The sequence below is a fragment of the Tiliqua scincoides genome, chromosome 1, assembly GCF_035046505.1.
Source record: "Tiliqua scincoides isolate rTilSci1 chromosome 1, rTilSci1.hap2, whole genome shotgun sequence".
Classification (NCBI taxonomy): Eukaryota; Metazoa; Chordata; class Lepidosauria; order Squamata; family Scincidae; genus Tiliqua; species Tiliqua scincoides.
Window position 1 is genome coordinate 232398770 of NC_089821.1, and position 7860 is coordinate 232406629.

The following is a 7860-nucleotide window of genomic DNA, read 5'->3' on the forward strand; positions in this document are numbered from 1 at the left end:
TTTTTTTATTCTAAAAAATTTGAAGCTGCTTGTAATGGGGGATATAACTAAGATCTGTTATGTCATGACAATAACCGTCAATTGTCTGAAGACCCATCTTGAACAAAATGGCGCACAGATATGTAGTAGAGCTTTTCAGAAGCAACCTCCATATTTAAGAAGAAGCTGCTGCTGAACTTGGAGGCAGCCTGCAGAGTTTTTTGTTAATGCCGAATACCTGAAGAAACGGAAGTTCTTAGAAGTCTACATCCAACATTTTAAAATGTAGATTTCTCCCACAAACATACCTCCTTACACCAATCTGTTTATAGAAACTTGAGTGCTAATTTCAAGAGTACTTTAATCCCCAGACAGGGAAAAAAAGCAAAGTTCAGTCATGTTACTTTAATGCATTCATTGTGTACTGCAGGGGTCTCCAAACTTTGAAATATCTGGCAGAGTGCTGAGGGCCAGAAAAAATTTAAATATAAAATTTAAATAAATAATTTAGAGATGAAACTTAGATGAATGAATAAATGAGTGACTGGGTTCATTCACTCAGCCTCTCTGGCCCTCAGAACACCCTCCAGATGCAATCAGCACAGCTCTGGTCATGTTCAGTCAAGTGGGCCAGAGGCTTTCAGGGGACAACAGGCTGGCCGCGGGCCGGATAGAGACTCGCTGCGGGCTGCATCTGGCCCCCGGGCCGGGGTTTGGAGACCCCTGGTGTGTGTCTAATTAGGACAGAGGAGACCTGAGTTCAAATCTTCACTGGATGGGGCACCTCACGGTGACCTTGGGCCAGCCAGTAGCTTAACCTCAGTCTTGCAGGCATGTTGTGATGACAAAGGAAGAACCATGTACAGTACTGTTGTGAACTCCATAGACAAAAGGTGGTATAAACAGGTGGTTGATACTGTTAATAAGCGCATTTTTCTGTGTGGAGTAATTTCCTCTAAGTAGGAAATATGTCATGGGAATCAGCAATCATATGCAGTTTGGTTTGTGTACTTGCCTTATTTAAACCTCTTCCCCTGGACATTAATATAGGCTTAAGCTGGTAGCTTAAAAAACTACTAGCTGCATCCTTGGATGGCTACTTTATTGGAGTTTATTCAAAAGTGCACCATATTTATGAGGGAATGTCTAGAATTCTGGACACAGCTACCTTCTTGGGCTGCTGGAGTACAAAATAGTCTCCTTTCTTTTAGCAAAACAGAAAAGAGAGCTCCAGGCCCTTGTCTATTCAGGTGAGCCAGGCGTGGGAGCAGTGTCTACCCATCACTCCCTTGTCTCAGCTGTAGGCAGAAGGAAACTTCCCTTTCTCCACTCTGCTGGCCAATGGAAGCAGCAGTGAGTTTCAGTCCATACAGTTCTTCATTTGAAGGTGATAACAACTGGCTCTTTGTATTACCATGAATTGGCAGTTCAGGTATTATGTTGAAGATACAAGGGGCTTGTATTTAAAATTTTGACTAGTTGTGAGTTGTCCTGTCCCTTTTCAGTTGTTCTACAATGCCCACACACAAAGGTGGTTAAAAGTCCTGTCATGGCTAACAATTTGGACTGGAGCCCGACCTTGTGGTCCAAACCACTCAGCAACCAGTCGCTTCTCCTGCTCCTCCCTGTCTGGTCTGCCTGATGGTACAGATGCAAATGATGGAATGACTGATTCTTGCTCGTGGTACAAAGTTTCTCTGCATTTCTCTATGTTTATACAGCTGGATGAAGGGAGAACCAGACATCCCTCATTTAAGCCACTTCTACCAATGGTTTGCTGATTTGCAGGAAACTAGTATTAACAAGAAATGTTATTTTTATGGAAAAAAAAAAACCTACATGTGACTATTGGTTGCCTGTATTCTATAACAGGCCTCTGGATGGACTGAGAATGTGTCATTTGCTTGTGTTGTGCTTTAATCAATAGACTAAATGTGAAAAACTAGCAAGACCTGAAGTTAGGGCACTTTGCCACTCCTAGTGGTGCCCAGCTGCCCGTGTATGCACACAAGCCCTCCTGTTCTTTCCCAGGAACCTCATCCTCCTTCTGCATGTGTGATTGTAAGTAGGCAGCGGGGAGCTGGAGAAGAAGTCTGTGGAGGAGAAGAGAGTGGAGGCAGGAATGAAGGAGAAGCAGTGGCACACTGCTGGTGCAGGGACTGCTAGCTAAGGAGGTAGCTGGCATGGAAGCCCTGCAATTACAGGGTGTGCATGGGGCAGCCCACTGACCCTTCACCTGAGGTGTTCTGGAAACAAAATAAGGCCCAAATCCTAACCAACTTTCCAGCACTGGCATAGTGGTGCCAATGGGACGTGTGCTGCATCCTGCATTTGGGTAGCACTCACAGAGTAGGGGAATGTTTGTTCCTTTACTTTGGAGCTGCATTGCCCTTATGTTGGTGCTGGAAAGTGGGTTAGGATTGCATCCTAAGGTGATTAAGTAGTGAGAAGCCCCTTTCCCAGGAAGATGCCTAGAATCTCACCTATGCATTTTTCTCTCACCCCATAAGTATTAGGAAGATTCAGATTTCATTTTGTGATCTTCCTAAAGCAAGGATTTACCCTGTTGGTATATGTCTCAGACTGGGACATTGCATACAGGTAGCTACATACTCTGTTTTTCAAACTCACCCCCCCCCCCCATTTTAGCTAAGGGATGAGGATAAAAGAGCAGGTTTTCCCCCAAAGCTCCTTTTCTTCACTCCATTTGTCAAATTATTTTCTTTCAGTGGGCTCAATACACTTGCTTACACACAACCATTCACTGTTAGGAACATTATTTATTTAGTAGAATTGTTATAATTGCATGTAATCTTTGTTAAAATCCCCTTTAATAAATTGCAAATGCTTTGTCGTCGTCTCTTAAACTATGGGTTTTTGATGATACTGGTCTGCACCCTGTCTGATCTTGCTGAAATCATCAGTTTTATCTAGGATTTATGTATTTGATTCTGATGGGGAGGGTTGTTTGCGTTTAATTGCATAGCTTTGTAGGTAGTTAGCTACCTTAGGAGCCTCTTTTTGGGGGGGGGATTCAATAAAAATGTTTGAAGCTAATACAAATATTTCTCTCACCACAGAGGGGCTCTGGCAAGTCTTTGCAGACCTGGAAGAATGTCTAGACCTAAAGATATTGTTCCTAGATAGTTTTGAGACCCACCCCCTATTTTTCCTAGACATTAAGCTCTGGAAGAGGGTATGTTAGAAAGTGTTTTTGTTCCTTCCACCTTCCATTGATCCTGCTATCCAAGTGTACATGCTTTGTATCTGTGAAGCCGACACTATTCAGTGGCTCCGACTGTGAAAAGATTGAACTATTCTGGTCAACTTTTCTTTGTCTTCCCTTCTCAGAAAGATATATTACAGTAGAACCTCTTTAAGTTGACCACCCAAGGGACTGGAGGGAATGGTCAACACAGGGAGGTGGTCAACATATGGAAAAATACGTAATACTGTACTTATAATACTTTAAGAGTCTTTATTACAGATATCATACCTAAATATATACAGTGAAGATATAGAAAAAATGCATTCAGAATTACATACATACAGTACATATACTATATGTGATTATTATTCTTTTTTTTAAAAAAGAGTCAATCCTGGTTTGCTTCTTTTTTGTGTAAAGATAAGAAGAGAATGCACTATCAATGCTGGCTATCCCATTCAACATGCCTGGACATTTATTCACGGCATATGACTTCAACTGTTTTATCAGATGCCCAACATCCCCTTCCTTTGGAATCTCTGCTTCCATGTCGTCCTCACTTTCTTCTTTCCTGGGTGCATCCTTCACTTCTTGGAATATTGCTTGGAATATTGTTTCCAGATCAGGTTCATTGCAGGTTTCACTCTTACATTTGTCACCTTTTAGGATGAGGCTTCTATCAGGCTTTGCTTTGAAAAAGAGTCTGCACTCATCAGCATTAAAAATGTCATCATCTTTGAAGCCTCTTGCAAAGTTCGGGAACTTAGTAATGAATTATTCAATAACTTCTGCCGGCACTTGATTTGACTCACCACACAAGACTTCCTGGGAGATCGCGTGTCGCAGTTTAAATTTTTCAAGCCAACCACTTGATGCTTGGAAATCTTCTACCCCAAATTCCTGCGCAAACTTGTTAGCAATTTCTTGGATCATTGGCCCTGAGATTTTGGCGTTCACTGCCCTCATTTGTTTGAACCAGCATAAAGTAGCTTCATTTACTTCATCAGGCAAAGTTTTCTTTCTTTTCCGCTGTAGGCCTCCGTTTTCCTTACTGTGTCTCTCAAAGTACTTATCTTTACATTTTTTGATGTTGCTAACTGTGGTCTTGCTTGCTTGTTAGCGTTCAGTGGGCAATTTACGGAGGGTAAATTAATACTCTGGGCAATGGTCGAAGTGGTCAAGATACAACTTACGGAGGTGGTCAATATAGAGAGGTTGGTCTCCCAAAGTGTATAAGCGGTGTCTGTCCATACTGTGAAAATTAGGTCAACTTAAGGAGGTGGTCAATATAGAGAGTTGGTCAACTTTGGAGGTTCTACTGTAATTTTCTTATGGCTGTACTGATTTTCACAACTTCTCTTTGAAAGAAGAGAAGGTAAGGCAGGGAATTAGTTCACTACAGGTCTTGATTTAATTTACTGTGTGAAACTGAGATCTGATCTCATATGGAGGAAGGATTCTGGTCTGTGCTGCTTGAACCTGGACATTAGGGAAGGGACTGTTCCCTTGCTCCCCAATTTGCTAGTTCCTGCAAGGAGCTTATGAAAAGTATCATGTTCCTGCACTTTGAAGAGGGTGCAATCCAGAATAATTCTGCCTCATTTGATATATTGCTTTGATTTATAGAATATTGGGTATCAGGATCTTGGTTTTGTTTCATTTGCTATCATTTAGCAGCAATGTATCTGTGTACTTTTTTTCTAGAAATGTCTACTTGGTGAATGTTTAGTCACCTGCATGGTCTGAGAGCTAATTTGGTGTAATGGACAGAGTGATAAATGAAGCAAGAATGCTTGGGTCCAATCTCTGCTCAGCTATGACACTCAATGGGCACTGTTATCAAAATCCTGCATAACTGATTGGCTCAGACTTATTGCTGGCCAATCGGGTGAGGGATCGAAATTCTACCATCCGATTGACCCTCTATTTAATGTTTCAACTGCACCAGTCATGGGAAGTCTGGGTGGAGCTAAAGGGTATAAAAGCCAGGGGTGTTTGCCTTGTGTCAGATTCATTGCCAGGTCCTGTTCTGAAGATGGAATAAATGTATTGAGCTGTTATCTCTATGCCTTCCTTATTTCGCATGGACCCACTATATAACAGGCACCCTGGGCTAGTCTCAGCTTCGAAGCCAAATATCCCTCAGAGGGCACAGAAGAACCATGAATGCTGCCCTGAACTCAATGAAAGACTGAAAATGTAATAATAATGCCTTTGTGGAATGGTTGTCCTGGTTACATATCTAATTAGTTTTAACATGGTATGCTTTTATTGGTATTTATAGACTCTGCACTTTGCCAGCTTTACACTATGAAGCAAAAATGAAGTTCCCTCAGAACGGGCACGTTGCTTGTAATTTCTGTTGTCAATGTGGCAAAAGCTGAGGTAATGTTATGGCAAAGCTGGCACATGTTTAAGAACGACCCCTTTCACTAGGTTGCTGAGCAACCTGTGGATCGACTAATGGTCTAAAAAACTTCACCATGGCTCAGCTGGAGTGTGTTGTGTCTAATATCATGTGGGATGTTCACGACTTTGTAACATAAATTTATATTTGTCTTGGATTCGAAAGCAAGTTCATAGAGGTTAGCTGCAATGAACACATCCACCTTTCCCCTAAGCTACACGCATGGCATAATTTCAGACGGTGTTGTGATTCATCACTGAATTGCTTTTGGTTTCCTGTGTCTGACATGGCGTCTACCAATAATATGCTTCTTCCAACAAAGATGATGACTCTGAACCCCCCCCCCACAAGCGTAATAGCTGCTTTAAATTAATACAGAATTAAAATTATTTTTTATTTTTGATTGTCTGTACAAGCTTCAAGTACTGAGGATTTTAAAAATGGTTTTAGTAAAGCAAATGGGTACAGAAAAGAACTGAACTGCAGTTGTAAAATGTTGTAAAAGTAACCAACTTTCATTTCAACATCTCTTCATGGACAAAGAAGACATTGTGTTATTAGGTGTTTTACATCTCTCTTGGCTCCATTTTTAATAACTATTTCATGACTGGAACTGGGGTTCAAAACATGAAAAGACTAATTGTGTACATCCATTTTTATTGCAGTACTTCAAGGTAGGTGTCACATTCAAATTTATTTTGCATGTTCCCTTCCCCCAATTTTTAGTGGGGGGGGGGGGGAGATGGCCATGGTATTTGAACATGCAACAAAGACTTTTATCCTTAATGTGTGTAACAAATTTCAGCCCGACGTCTCAGAATTAGGTGGAGATCTTACAGCAGTGTTTCTCAAACTGTGGGTTGGGACTCACTAGGTGGGTTGCGAGCCAATTTCAGGTGGGTCCCCATTCATTTTATATTTGATATATTTTTGATATATTTAAAAATATTTTATTGTTGATATATTAGACTTAATGCTACCATAGTATGTGACTGCATTTGGGGAAATCTTACGAACCTGTACTTTTAACAAGCGACTATATATATTCTTTTAACAATGATAATCAGTGGGACTTAATCCTGGGTAGGATTGCAGCCTAGGATTGTTAAAAAAAAAATTATTGCTTGATGTTGTCACATTCGGTCTTGACATCACTTCCGGTGGGTCCTGACAGATTCTCATTCTAAAAAGTGGGTCCCAGTGCTAAATGTGTGAGACCCACTGTCTTACAGCATTCCATCTGTGTATTTAACAGGCCAATCCTAACTAAATTCCCATGCAGCTATGCAGTGGTGCTGTTGCAAGGTTGAAAGGCAACTCAAGAATTACTTGGTACTGAGGGATGAAGGTTCACAGCATTTATTTGAATTGTATACAGTTGGTCCATGGGACTCATGTCCAAAGCACGGACATCAGCCCAACAATGTCCAGAGTTTTTATAAATTTCTCACCTCTTTGTTTGAAAATCTAGATTTCCCATTGGCTGAAATGTGACATCAGAAATGGGGCTAATTCCTAATAGGTTAAAGATAACCTTAGAGACACCTCATAGGTGAGTTTCAAGTTACAGGTTTCCAAAAAAAGGTGAAATCAAACAATTAAACATATTGAATTACAAAGTTTTCAAAAGCCAGCAGGGGGTGCTATAATATCATTTTATCCAGTATTGACCTAGTGCTGACCCTTATGCACATCCATCATTCCAATTAGAAATTACTTGACAAGGTCCTCTTATCTACACCATTAAAAGAGAGCAGTGTAACACAAAGACAGGTGTGAAGGCCGACTTCATAAGATATTTTCTTGGCAGAACTTACTCATCCCTCATTAGAATGGCCTGGTAGGAGTGGCCTATCTTATCTTCTCCTTTTCTATGTGTCAGTAAAGCACTGTGGGGCCCTCTGCCAACTTCTATAAAGCAAAGGCTTCTAAACTTCTAAACTTCTTTTGTTAAGTGTCTCTTAAGACTTTTCTAAAATCAAGCATTTTGGTTCCTTAAGAACTACTTCTATAGCTAATTCTATATAACTATTGTGACCCTTTTACTTTGGGTACATTTTGGCATCAAGGAATCACTTGGTTTCCATATGTATGCTTTTGCTCTTACAGCATGAAAGTAAAGCTATAAGTAAGCACTGGCAGGCAGGCATAGTGATGTCCTTGGCAAGATGTGTACTTCTGCCAAGATGAAGCCTATCTCTTCGTTGCCTTAGTTGCACTATCTTTTCTAAATTCCAAGGTGTATAACACAGCCTTTGAGGCCCCC